Below are 14,286 nucleotides of genomic sequence, written 5' to 3'. Positions count from 1 at the left end.
CTTTTAAGACTTTTTGCAAGCATATCATAAAGTTAACCATAAAAGTTTCTGAAACAATCCAGAATTTCTTGACAAATTTTTAAAAGGACTCTAGTAAAGAATTTGGGGGACTTTATATTACAAAGATCAAACACTTTTCCTTTACAATATTCCGTACTCAAGAGGCAACCCTTAGACTTTAATTTACGTGAAAACACTTCTGATTTCCCAAGTTTCTACGTAACCCTCTTAATAGCGCCGCAGCCACTGGACCACTAAAGTGATGCGGTTGTAAGTTCTACAACCCAGCAGCAAAACCAGTTAGGTTAATACCTGGTAGAATCTTTCACTCCTGCTCCGGGGCAGCCTTCAGTGGCTCATCTGAGGTGACCCCAAAGCGGAAAGAGCTTGTTTAAAATGTATACATATAAACAACTACCCACACTGCATTCGATTTACATACGTACGGAAGAACCAATTCCCACCTTGGAAAGTGTCTTAACACTTACAGTATTTTAACCGCCCTAATTATGACTAAGGAAAGATCATTTAGAGCCCCCATCACGTTGCCAACAGATAACCAGTTACAGCCCTAAGTAGTGACACGCGAAAAACCCGTCTGCAAATGTTTTTCAAGAGTGAACACACAGTCCTTGGCCACTTTTAAAAAGACTTCCCGCTAAATGAAATACACAGTACACCCACAAGGCGACATGAGATGAATGAAATCCTAAGAAAATGGCTCTGCATCCCCTTGCGCTGTCCCCTCCCAGCCACCAAAGCTGATAGGCCACCTACCACATTCAACATTGCCCAAAGTCACAATACACAGCTCTTTCGCAAGTGCAGTGTTCCACCAGCCGAGACAGCTGTGGCACACACACCACGTATTCCATCATTAACTCAATTAAACATCCACACCGCACTACTGGCCATTTTAAAAAGAACTGTTTTTGCCAGCAAAGCACTGGGAACGCCTGGCACCCAACAGCCAATATTTAACCAGCCTCGCATGTTTCTGAAAACTCTTCAACACACAAACCTGTGTTTATCATCCTCTGGCTAGGCTGTTGTCATACATATGACTTCCCCGCGATGATGGAAACTCCGGGCATCTTAGAAAGTGGCTGAAATCTGAGCCCTTGCTTGTTTTCTCAAGTCCTGGACAAACATAACTTTCGAGAGAGCACAGCACAGGCATGAAGAAAAGGAGGCTGCATTTTCACCCCCCTTTCATCTTAGTCACTCAGCCAGCCGTCCAGGGCCCTATTCAACGGGCCTTTTCATTATGCAAAAAAATGCTAATCCTTTTCCGACGCTTTCACACTTGTATAAACCCCCATTCCTTCAGCTGAAAAGCAATTATATCAGTTTACCTTTCTGTCAAAAACAGGATTAATATCCCAATAACAGAATCCCCTCTCTTTTGCTATCTTTTTGCTTTAGGAAACGAGAGAGTATCCGTAGAGGCATTCTGAGAACGAGACTACATTATTTTAAACATGATGATGTTAACCAATGGGTGGGAAAAGAAGAACCATCAGGAGAAGACACCGTCCTCCAGTTGCTGCAGAAACTCTTCCCTGGGACAGGACTGACCCTCCCTCTGCAGCTGCCCAGAGAGTGAGACTCACTCTGGTCTATTAATCAGAAACAAATTATGAAAGAATGTCACTGGACTGGTTGACACTATCCCATCTTGGGAGACTCAGGAACAGCCTAGTAACAATGTCCTCTTCATGGGTAATGAACAGCCATGACAAATGGGGCAGAGCAACTATTTATTTGCATATGCAAATTCTCACACAAGGGAAACATGTACAAACAAGTGTCATTGTAAGGTGGATTAGGCAAACAACGCTTTCTTTTTAGGACATTCTGCAGCCCAGAACATTAGTCAGCACAATTAAACCAGTCTCCATGGAGACTAATGAAATTTCACCATGGTATGAGTTAAATTAGATAGCTAGTTATGTGTTTCCACAATCCAACTTGAAATCCATTATGGTTTCAGAACAATACAGCAATTGTGCCTAGCTGATCTTTGCCAGCTCAACAAGCTCCTAAGTTGACAATTTGCATATGTTAATATAATTAAGCACTAATTACATGAAACTTGTACATATTCACAGGCACTTTCCCTGGGTGCTTTTCAGTTTGAACCTTGGCCAAGTCTTTAACCCTTAGAACGGTCTTAGAGGGAAAAAAAACTCTGCCTGTGGGTACAGCCCCTAGGCAGACACAGAAAGGCTCCTCATTTATAAGCACAAAGCTTAACCTGGCTTCTCATATTTCTAGCAACAATGACAGAAAATATTTGGTGAGTGTGCTAGGGACCAGGGATGCGGGGGGGAAAGGGGGTGGAGAGGGGATGGATTAGTCTTTAAAGACTCATAACGAGTATCTTCTCATAGGCAAGCAATGACATTCATTTCAAGGAAATGTTAAGAAAGAATTTGCTCTCACTGACAGCGTCGAACCTTGAGAGACGAAAATGGTTTGACAACAGCAAAAATAGCAAGTAGAAGAGGAAGGAGCCAGCAGCACCTAATGAGCTTTACATAAATATATGCAGAGGCAATTAAGCAATGTTAATTACTATGACAGCAGTTAATTGAATATAATTAGATATTTTAAGCCACCGAATAAAGCATAGTTAAGATTAATTTTATTGAGATTAATTGTAAATAAGGATAGATTAACTCTGTGTTTTGACAGGCATAAAAAGTAGTTCTGCAAATTAAGCAGGAGCATGGCCACCAGTCCAAAAACCATATATTATTTTCATGTCACACCTCAGAATCATCTCCTCAATAAACATGACTTTTCAAACCCAAACAGGCAGGAATCTTGAAGGAAAACAAACAGCTCGCGGAGATTAAAGAGCCTTTTGTCCCTCTTCACGTGCATTTCTTTTAACAGACTAAATTAAGCGAGTCTGGTGGACGTTTTTGAGGAAGGAACATTTCACACTGAATGGAAAAAATGTTCTATCACATATGAAATTCGTGCAGCTGTGCGGAACTTGGTCCAGATGGTTTTAGACTATAAAACGCCACCAAATGATAGACAGTAGGCCTTCCCAAGATTATGCGATAAAGTCGCAATCTTTTATTTTTGACCTCCCAAATTTCTGCTTTGGTATTATTTCCAACCAAAGCACATATTTTCTCTCACAACTGTGTTTCTCCAAGAGGGTTACAAGAAACATTGCGCCTACTGAGTGCTGGAAATAAATGCAAAAGGAGTGGAAGGCCTCCTTGCACAGATAGCAGCTAAGCCACTCAGCCACAAAATGCAGTGATAGCTATGACAACACTGTATGCGGATGACAACCTTTGAGTGTGACTCTGACAAACAATGGTGCCTGGAACTATTTCTTAGGAAAATACTGCTAAATGAAAATCCCTCCCAAATACTTTCACACCCAGCTAATCCATGCCTCGTCTTTAAGAAAATGAACACAGTCCTCAAGAATGCTGAACAAATCACTAATAAGAAAGGCACTTCAATTGATTTTGAAATAAATCAATAGGTGATTAACATAATATTTTTAAAGCAGCAGCATGTGTATGAGTGTGTATAACAGAAACATATATATTATGTTTCCAATACCTCTTAGCTCTTAATCGAACAAGGGCTTTATGCCACTGAGCCTGCTTCACAACTTCTTTAGGGTGCCCTTAGTCTTTATAACGAAAAATCCTAAAATGGTCTGTGAAACAAGACTAGGACAAGCCATTCTGCAGTGAAAGATTTTAAATCATCCAGCCTCTTCTAATAGACTTGAGACTTATTGAGGTAGAAACCATAAAAAATGAAGAAGGGAAATTTAATCCCTGAAATATTGATTTGCACATTAATATCATATAGGCAGAGGGCAATTTGGCTTCGTGGAAATGACACATTGTCGACCCTTGGTGAAGTCAGAGCCAATCTAACTGCTGAACATGTCTGAATCTCAAGAGTTATTAAGGGCCTCCCTTCTTGCCTTTATGACTTTTCTTCAGCCTACCAATGCAATCTTAAATGTATTATCTTTAAGAAATAATTGTAAAACCTCAGGGGTTTTCCAGTTAATGGAAGGGAGGCCAAACCACATCAGATTCTGAAATGCAACATTAAACCCTTGCAATCAACAAAAGCACCTCAATTCTCATCCATCCAGGGCAGGATCTAATATTGTTATTAAAGATAATCAAATTTCATTGTGTAAATTTAGGTTCACGGTCAGAATGGAGGCAGTAAATTCTGCAATATTAAACAGCGATTTTCTCAGCTTCCTTTAGGTTTTCCTCGCTGGTGCAGCATCTTTCCAAATAATTCAACTAGCTCAAAATTAATGAACAGACTTGAGCTCATCTGCTAAACACTGCAAAAGATGACAACAGAGCTAAACAGGTTCCCTTTGGTTTTAACTTTAAGTGGCAACTTTCACTTCCTACACCCAGAGTCCCCTCTCCCTGTCTGACCCCACAGTTGGGGCTGTGGCTTTGACTTACACAGCTGGTTTACCTGACCTTTCTTTGTTCCTTAGGTACATTTCACTTTTCAGATTTATGGTATTTCCCCCATATTTCATTGGCTATATCTTCATTGCCATAAAAATGAAAACACTTCAATATCAGCTTACTTTTTAAATCCAAAAGCAACCGGCCATTGAATAAACATACTATGACGCTCTCTCCCCAGTTTCTGCCATAAATATTAAAACTGGTTTTTTAAAAAAAATAATAATAATAACTGTATAAACCTTATGATCCCCGCACCGAAGCCAGGTGCAAGAGGTTAAAACAGCTGGCTAGCCCCATCTTTTATTTTTGTGTGCCTTCCTGCTGATTGAAACCACAAACGTTGAAAACTATCAAATATTCCCTTAAGGATTTTTTTTTTTTTTTTTTTTTTTGGTAAGAAGAGGAAGGAATAAAGGAAAACCTTCCATTTCTTGAATACGCTGCTCTGTGGAGAAGGAAAACTCTTAAAACACAACCGGTCACAGAGGCGGTGAAATCATCCCGAATATCTCCTCTCTGTTGTATTTAAAGCATCACTTCCAACCCCTGTGCACCATCGCTTTCATCCATCAGTTAGCAGAGAGAAAAGGGGGGGAAATAAAGGAAAGAAAGAGAGAAAGTCGGAGCCTGCTCTGTCAGCTTTGCCAGTAAATATAAAGTAAAGCAAGTGTCGATGGCACCGAGCGTGTTACCTACCCGGGCTGTGCTTGTGCATTGCTCTCAATGGAAGCGATCGATGCCCGTGTCACTGTCGCGTCCCAATCGCAGCCAAGTCTCAGCCTGAGCCTAAGCAACACCCGAAAAGGCAGCGGCAGCCGCAGCCTCTCCCTGGCGCTTCCATCCATCCACCCAACTAAAAATATAATACTACATACGAGCTTTAAGCACTCCACGTTTATAGAGATCAAGCCACTGAAAATCCAGGAGAACACAATAAAAAAAAAAAAAACCTTCTGTCTCTTGTCTGTCTCTCCTTCCTCTCTGCTCTCTCTGCGCTCTCTGCTCTCTGTCTCTCCTTTTGCCATCTACATGATCCTTGATTAAACATGGAACAGAGTTAATAAAAAAGGGGGGGGAAGGACTCAAGCCGAGGAAATGCAACTGTCAGAGATGGGGACCGCCGGGCCTCCTGGTGAACCTGCCTCCGCCCGAGTCAGTGTCCACCCACCATCTTCCGCCAGTGAACTTGTCTTTGGGTTTTTGTTTGGTTTGGGGGGCTTGTTGCTGTTGTGTGTGTGTAGTGTGTGTGTGTGTGTGTGTGTGTGCGCGCGCGGGCGTTTTTTTTTTTTTTTTTGGAAGGGGGGGAGGGGAAAGGCAAGGTGGGGGCCGGCGGTGGGGGAAGCGGGGAGAATGGGAGCCCGTGAGTGTGAGTGTGTGAGTGTGTGTGTGTGTGCAGGGGTCGGCGTGGGGGGGTCCCTGTGCGCGATCTGAACCTTTGGCACCTACAAGGAGGGTGTCTGGCGGCGCGGTAGCTGAGACCTCGCCGGCACCGCGCGGAAGCGAGGAGTCGCGGCCAGCGGCGGCCGCGGGAGCCCGGCCTCGGGGCGGACCCCGGCCCCGGCGCCCACCGAGCCCCCGCCCGGATCGCAGGTAACAAAGAGATGCGCACCCGCGCGCCGGCGTCTGGGGTGGGGGCCGGCATGGGGGGCCCTCCGCAACTTGGGCATCGGCCGAGAAACTTTAGACGATCCGCGAGAAATTTTATTATTATTATTATTTTTTCCGATAGAAAAGAGCAGGAAGAATGGGGGTGGGGGAGGGAGACCGGAGTGGAGGGAAGGCGAGACCCGGCGCGTCCCAGCCGCGGTGCCTCGCGCGGCTCCCGGCCGGAAGGCGCGCCTGATGCCGGAGAGGCAGAGGAGGCGAAGTTGGTGTGCAGACCTGGAGCCCCTTTGGGGGACTGGGGAACAGATCAGCCCTTACAGCCGCCACAGACCCCCCCCCCCCCCCCGCCACAACACACACACCCTTGCCCTCTGCCAAAAAGAAAGGGAAAGACTCCGGACCCCGAGCCACGGGCATCTCGGCTCCGGTCTAACGCGCACCCCGCAGCCCAAGTGCCCGGGAGCGGCGGCCGCGTCCCGGTCGGTCCCCGGCGCCGAGGCCCGGCGATCCCGCCTCCTAACGGACCTGCCTTCCGTGCGCCCGCGCCCCAGGCCGCCCGCCGGCCCGCGGGCAGCAACCCCGGGCGTGCCCGCCACCGCCGGGCGCGGAGTCTCGCTGCGCCCCGGCCGCCCCCGCGCCCCGGCCCCTCCGAGCCCCCGCCCTGGGCGCGCGGACCCCGGGCCTCCGCCGCGCCCGCACTGCCGCCCTCCGCGGACTCGAGAAAGGGAAGGGGGGTGACAGGGGGAGGAAGAAATCCAGACGGAACCAGAGGTGGGGGGCCGCAGGGACAGGGGCTCCGACCCCACCGCCCCAGGTCCAAACTTTCGGGGAACCGGCGCGCAGGGAAAGCGGCGCGAGCGGCGCGAGGCGAGCGGGTCCCGGCGGCGCCCGCCGCGCTGACAGCCCCGCGCCGCCGGGAAGCCCGGGCTCGCGGTGCAGACAGAGCCCGAGACCGGGAAGGAGAGCCAGCTGCTCGGCCGAACGTGCGGATCCGCCGCTCCATCCAAAAGTTAAATCCCGAAAAACGCAGCCCCCCAGAGAAAGTGGGAAACCAGGCCCCTCCGGGCCCCGTCCCTCCCTCCCTCCGCGGAGCAAACCCTCGAGCCAAAAAAAAAAAAAAAAAAAGGGGGAAAGAGATAGAAAAGGGGGGCAGAGCGGAAGGGATGGTCGGGATGCGGGGACGCGAGCGGGAGCGAGCGAGCCGGGGGCAGAGGGAGAGGCGGAGAGGGAGCGAGAGCGAGCGAAATATCAAAGATTGTGCAAGATCAGGCTGGAAAGATAATCGATACTCGACCTAAATTTAACACAAACTACTCAATAAAAGTTAAAGAAAAAACTTACTTTCCATTTCCCCTGCAGTTCCTACGCGATCTTCGCCTCTGTTTTTTGTTGTTGTTTTGCTTTTATTTTACTTACAGCTGATCACATCCAAGTAAAACGAGAGGGTTCATTAAAAAATAAAAATTAAAAAAAATAATAATAAAAAAATAATCCTCGAACTTTATTGGGTGAAAATAAAAACGCTGGAGCAGAAACTGGGGGGCATGGAGCGGTCCTCGGGGGTCCGGGAGGAGTTAAAGCATGTGCCCACCGCGGCCTCGCTGTTTGGTTGTGAAGGGGCTGGGAAAAGCAGGAAAGGAAATGAAAATCCGATATGTCTTTATTCTGCTAATTATTATCGTTTTAGCCCTGTTTAAAAAAATGGCTGATTAAGTTGAGTGCGCATGTCTTTGTGTGTCTATGCCCGATATGCACTCTGGGAATGAGCGCGGCGAGCGAGGGAGAGGGAGAGGGAGAGGGGGGAGAGAGGTGTAATTAGCGAGGTGATCAACATTCCCCAGACTGCAAATGACGCGCAGCCCGCGCGCAGCGGCCCGCGCCGCGCGGCTGCCGGGGCTCGGAGCGCGGCGCGGGGCCGGGACGCCGCGGCCGCGGGAGGGCAGGCGCCCGGACCTCGGGGCTCGCACCCCACGCGCCCCGGCGCGCGCGACTCCCAAACTTCATTAGACACACACACTCACACTCACACTCGGCGAGGGGGGGGCGAGCGGGCGGGGGCCGACCCCGAACACCGCCGAAGCCGTGCCCTTTCACCACTTGATTTTTTTTTTTTCTTTTTAATTTTAATGAGCCAAAGTCATTATTAGCGGACCAGAGATTTGTTTACTAGGGAGCTTTAAGCAGACATGTGAGTTAGGGCCACGGAGAGGTAGGCTCTGCCTCGTGGATCCCGCGGTGTGCAAGAACGCACGTTAATGGCGAGAAGCGGGGGGCCTGGACAAATATGCAGATGTATGTAAATAAAGGGTGCCTGGCTGTGTGCAAAGCCTGCTCTGCCCAGCCTGCTTCACAGGAGGAATTGCGCTCTGCATCCCTCCGCAGCCACGCTGTTTGGACGCGGATCTTTCGCTTGCACACGCAGGAGAGATAAACCCAGGGCAGGGAAGATGGAAGCGGTTAGTTTAGTCAAAGTAAACTTTCTAATGAGAAGAAGAGATGATTGCAAGGGTGAGAGTGGGGATACGGTTCTGGCCTTTACGTAATTTTTTTGAATATTTTATCAGAATTGCATAAGTTCAATGTAATGGCTTTAAGAAGACTTAGGGAAAAAAACCTTTCATCTTGCAAGTCTGTTGAATTATCTTTCTTGAAGCACATTATGATGAATTTTAAAACCCCACTACAGATCTCATTAGAATGAAATATACTTGGTATTTTCTGGTGCAAAATTTAAGGTGGCTGATTCTCATTTGAAAATCTAATTATCTCTTTCCAATATTACAGATGTGAATATGAGTGACACTTTCATTAAAAGATAATTAACTAAAACTAGGAATAGACATACTTTTAAATACCCCCTGCTGCATGCATATATATATATATATATATATATATATATATATATATAGCCATTGCTACTCAGATAGCATCTTGATACACTGCTACACCATAGGTCACAAGGAGGCACCACCTATGCAATATTTCAAAAATAGGAATTCTACAGAGAAGGTGAGAGGAACAAATCCACAAAGCTAAAAAACAGGAAATACTTGCAATGTCCAGCTTCCTGGACAGGTGAGGCTTCAGCTGCTTTTGAGTTGACAGGCCTTTGAAGTTCTGGTTCGCCAGTATCTGCTTTCAAAACCTTCTCTTAGGCCTTAAGCACCAAATCTACCAAACACCACCAGATAGGTTTATCACACAAGCACTAGGTACAACAGAGGCTGCAAACCTGCACCCTTCTGGCCTGAAACCTTGCATTATCAGGGAACCTGTGCTAACCCCTAGGACTGAGGCGAGTGGGATTAAAACCCCACAAGACACCTGGAGGGTAAAAGCAGGGTCCTGGACAGAGCAGACCCAGGCCCAGGTCAGGAAAGCCGGTTGCCTATGGCAGCTGGCTAAGGTTCCGATGCAAGTCCAGAGGCTGGCAGTAGAGGATAAGACCCAGATACGGTCTTTATTAAGAGAAAAAAGCAGAGCACCACCTTAGGATCTGGATCCTGTGGATGCACCACTGCATTAGAACCAGGGCTACTAAGCCTTAGCAGAAAGCAAAGTACGGACGTCTCCGAAGACTCCATTCCATTTCAAACCTGTTGGGAAGAAATCTACTCAACCTGGACAGCTTTCTAAGATTTTTAAGTTACTTTGTTTACAGTCCCACTTTTACATGGCAGCTGCATCACCCGCCATGTGTTGCACTGTCTGATTGCATCTCTCTGGGCTTCATCCATGTGCCTTCCGAAACATACATGCCCACGAGGGTAAAATTTAAATTCTCTGTAACTTGCAAGTGAAGAAGGTGTTTATGTAGCGTTACTGTTTACCAAAAAACACCCCAGAGAGCAAAAATTCTGGCTTTAAAAAACTATTTGAGGTGTGTGTATGGGGAAGGGGGTGGGGGCTCTTAAAGAGACTGAAGGGAAATGAAGGCAGGGAAACTTTCAGGTTCAAATCAGAAAAGATCAAGCCCTTTGCGGGAGAGGGCTCCATGTACAAGCTCACTGATGGAAAAACCATTTCCTGCTATTTCAGACGGGTAAATGCGTGTGATGAAGGAAACACCTGAGAACAATAAGTCTGTTTCAAGCTCAGGTGAAGAAAGGGGTCTATTTCTGGCAGGGAAGAAGAGGGAAATGATGATCATTTCGTTTTCAACTTCTCCTTTATTTCTCTTGCCTTTTTTCTCCCTGAAACATCATCAATAACATTAATGTCATTAATGTCAAAACACCAAACGTCAAATCAGGAAAACCATTTAAAAAATTTGGTGCCAATTTCTCCTCTACACCCCACCCCCTTTTCTTCTTGAAAAATACAGCTGTGTGTGTGTGTGCGTGTGTGTGCGGGGGGGGGGGTGAGATGGGGGGCAGCGGTTATTGAATTCTGAGTAAGAAAACAAAAGGAAGGAGGATCTGTGAGAGGGGCGCCCACTTTTGCAGTCCCTGCTCCTAGCAGGCATTCCCCTCCTAGCGCATGTGTGTTTTCTTTTTAATCATCCCTTTCAGGTCCTCTTTCCCCTCTTTCCTAAGAAGAGAAGCTGGGGTGAGGGTCAGGGTTAATGGGCTGAGCGGAAGGGGCAGTGAAGGGCTAGCCCCTTGTCCAGAGTTTCCTCCCGGGCTCGGCCTGGGTGCGCGCCCCCGCGGGGAGGGAGCCGGGGCCGGCGCGGGGCAGCTCCGGCTGGGCCCCGAGGCGTGGAGCGCGGCGCCGCGGGCAGGGGCGCGGGAGGCGGGCGAGCCCGAGCCCGGCCCGCGGGCTGCTCCCGGGCAAGGGCGCAATCCGGCCGGCTCGACCCGGCTGCGCCGCGGCCCCTGGCTCCCGGAAACCCAGCTGCTCCTCTCGGGTCCCGGCGGACCCCTCGTCGTCAACCTTTGACCCCGTCTCTCCTCCCCATTCCGCTGTCCCTAAACTCTGCGCGAACCCGCCGCCGCCCTCCTGGAACGTAGGGCTACTTTTTATTTCAAAGCGAAACGAGCAGAGGCGTCCCTGCGGCACCGAGAACTTTGCCTAGACCCTCCTCTGCACTTTCCAGGGCTGCCCCAGCCGAGCCAAGCCCACTCCGGGGCTCTCGAACCCTGCACCGAACGCCAAGTGAGGCGAGAACCCAGAAGGGACACCAGGTGGTTAGGTGTTGAGTGTTGGAAGCAAGAAGTAATTAACATTGAGACAAAAGGTAATTTCCACTTCCAGACTTTTCCTTGGCGTATTTCATTTCCCAAATCTATGCAGCGGACACCCGGCTTTGCAATCCGTTTACTGAGGCTGCAGCTGTCTGTCCGTCTCCCCAGATCACTAAGGAATACCCCAGCCCCCCGTCCCCACGTGCCGCCAGCTCCAGCCCAGCCCCAGCCCAAGGGGAAAAGGTTCCCAGTCCTGTGGCCGCGCTTCCGGGGTCTACAGATGTGCCCAGTTTGAAACAAGGTGTTACAAGGTTTCAGCTTTGGGAGCCCTTTCCATCACCGCGCGCACTCTCAGATCCTCGGCCCCCTCCCCCTCCCCTCTTTTTTGTAGGGTCTTCTCCACCCGGGGGCTATTTAACAAAGGCAGTCAGTTAACTAACATTTTTTGTTGCTGTTGTTTAACTCAGCAACTTCTTTCCAAAACACACTTCAACCTGATACCAAGGTCTGTCATTTTGTGCGAGTGGGGAGATGAGGAGGTGGGGGGCGTGCATGTGTGTAAGGGGGAGACGTGAAGTTGACAGTGAATCGGAAAGAGCAGGGCTTCTTTGGGAAGGCGTCACAAACACATTATAGTTACAATGAAATAATTCAGGAAATCATCTGGGAGAGAGCCAGATCTCATTACTATGGGGGGGGGGTACATTTTCCTGAGAACTAAGAAAAGTGGGTATTTAAAATACGACCTAACACCCAGAGAGGACACTTACTTTGATGGCGAGAGTGAACTAGATGAAATGAATTTCAGAAAAGACAGACATTTTGAGTGGGGGGGGGGGCAGTCAAACCCGCCGTTCGCGGGCTCCCTCCCCTCCCCCAACCGGGCTCTTATCTCCTTTGTGGTCTTTTTTATCATTAAAATGCCCCCTCCTCCTCCTAGGTCTTGATCTCTGTACTTCCACATCCCTGTATATTTCTCTTCCTACCGTCCAGTTGTTTGCTTTAACTTCAGAGTAAATCTGTTTTACCGTTTTGGTTTTTTTTCCTAGGGGGTTGCCCTGTTTTTATGTGTGTATTGGGGGGGTGGGTAGTCATTATGTAAAATTAGACGCAGGTAAGGTCAGGAAAGGGAGAAGGAGGAGCTCTAGAGGGTCTGGGGGGGGGGGTTAAGGGAGGGGAGAGGGGACCGGGGAAGAGGGAGAGAAAAGTCAGACGCCCTCTGGCCTTTAAGAGGTCAGGGCTCAGACAGCGCTGTGACCTCCTTTCCCTCTAGGCAACCAGCCCAGTGTTTATAAACAAAGTCAGGCAGAACTGTTCACAAGCACTTCCAAAGCTCCTATGCAAATTAATGAGGACTCCTGATCACCACTGCCCCCCACCCCACCCCAGCCCACAGGCACACACTCGCACCAGCCAAACCCAGGATCCAAAGCACACCCTTCTCAAAATACAAGGAGATGTTTCCAGCAAGAGTATCCACCGAACATTTTGCATTCCATCTAGGGAAGAGCTCAAAGAGACAACCATGCAGATGGGAAAAGACAGACAAGTGTGGGTGGGGGGAGAAACAGAGAGTAAAGGTGATTTCATTGAAGAGAAGATAAAGTTGTGATCTTATAAAACCTAAAACATCGATATCCAGTCAATGGAATGCTGCAGGGACAATATACTAAACTCCAGCCACCAAATAGAATTATTTTAAAACAGGACACTACAGTCATCCAAACATTCACATTTTCCAAGACAAAAACGCAGGTCTTTAGAGTTGAAGAAAAGCCACCATCTCAGTATGTAACGACCCTCAACCTTAGATAACAACAGCACCATTAAATCCCACAGCAAACAAGCAGCCCATCTGATCTAAGTTATAAAATGTATCATTAAATCCATCTTTAATTACAAAACGCAGCTTAGCAGGAACTAAATGAATCAAAGATCTTGAAACAAATAGTGTTTGCCAAGGTATAGAAATGATAGCTTTACATTATATTGTAACCAAAACTGCATTTCAGGAATAAATTACAAGATAGGCAAAAAAAAAAAGGAAAAAAAAAAAAGGTGAAAGCAAAAAAAAAAAAAAAGATAGTAAAAGGAATTAAATGATTTCCCAACTTTTGCTTTTAAATGATTTTCAGTGACAGTCTAAGAGAAAAAGGTTAAAGGAAATATACCTCAGAGGGAAAGGTTCATCTTCTTTCCTTCTTTGTCTATCAGTCCCGTTAGAGCACATGGAAAATGTTTTCAAAATGCCCAGATTTGGCACACTGTCACCGCAAAGAGAGGAGCGCAGTGATGCTGTTAGAGAAAATGGGAAATAAATTCAGGATTGGGTGCTGCCTCCTTCAATGCGGATTTATCTAAGTTTAATTTAATATTCCGCAATCACTGGATGATCACATATAATTCACCAAGATTTTAAAGGGCTTTATTTAAATACCTCGAGCAACAAGAGAATGAAATTTAAACCACTGCAACCATTGCTTATATTTTTTATTTTCCTATTATAAGAACTTTAAGTGGCAGTTTCTAATAAAAGAAAAAATGATAAAGGTTTTTGTTTTTTTTAAGGGGAAAATGCTCAAGGAAAGCATTAGCTTTATTAAAGTCACTCTAAACGTAAAATCAAAAAGCACAAAATGGTTGTTTGTAAAACACTAAACCTTTAATCGATTTTATTGTCATTCCGATCGATTAGATAAACGGAAATCTATAGCAAACATCAAAGCATTTAAAACATTTTCTCTATCTCATTTATAAACAAAACTTTTCTTTTCCACAGAAAAAAATGATTATCAAACGACTAACAGGAAATTCTTCAGATATCAAATTACGATAATAAAATTATTTCCACATGGAAAGGGATAATGACAATGATGATAGTAATTACAATAATGAATAATTCAGCAACCTTTGACATGTATGGAAGAACCTCGAGCAGAAACAGCTCTTGAAGGGGGGCTACTTTAAAATAAATACTTTCTTTATTTTTAAAGGAAATCTTTCTATGAGACACTCAAGGGGATTAGTTTAGGTGTGGCTGTCGGACTCTTGTTAATTTCCCTGCA

At 46.9% G+C, this 14,286-nt stretch overlaps 1 protein-coding gene and 1 long non-coding RNA gene across 6 annotated transcripts in view; one reads left to right on the top strand and one right to left on the bottom strand.

The window, feature by feature from the left end:
* Nucleotides 1-7,918, bottom strand: part of ZFHX4 (zinc finger homeobox 4) — a 173,829-nt gene extending 165,911 nt beyond the window's left edge. For 2 of the 5 annotated variants that reach the window (XM_081116655.1, XM_081116654.1), the window contains exon 1: nucleotides 5,190-5,706. The gene's annotated coding sequence lies outside the window, so the exon portion shown is untranslated. Of the gene's footprint in view, nucleotides 1-1,021; nucleotides 1,107-5,189; nucleotides 5,707-7,439 lie in introns of those variants that run through there. The other 3 variants (XM_081116657.1, XM_081116653.1, XM_081116656.1) reach the window with 3 other exon arrangements.
* Nucleotides 5,837-14,286, top strand: part of LOC308547025 — a 38,476-nt gene continuing 30,026 nt past the window's right edge. Inside the window, exon 1 of the long non-coding RNA XR_013997428.1 lies at nucleotides 5,837-6,083. This is a non-coding gene — a long non-coding RNA (uncharacterized lncRNA). The remainder of the gene's footprint in view (nucleotides 6,084-14,286) is intronic.

This window comes from Miniopterus schreibersii (assembly GCF_964146895.1).
Source record: "Miniopterus schreibersii genome assembly, chromosome: 17".
Lineage (NCBI taxonomy): Eukaryota > Metazoa > Chordata > Mammalia > Chiroptera > Miniopteridae > Miniopterus > Miniopterus schreibersii.
Note: the sequence above shows the minus strand (reverse complement) of the source record. Positions and strands in the feature narration are given on the sequence as shown.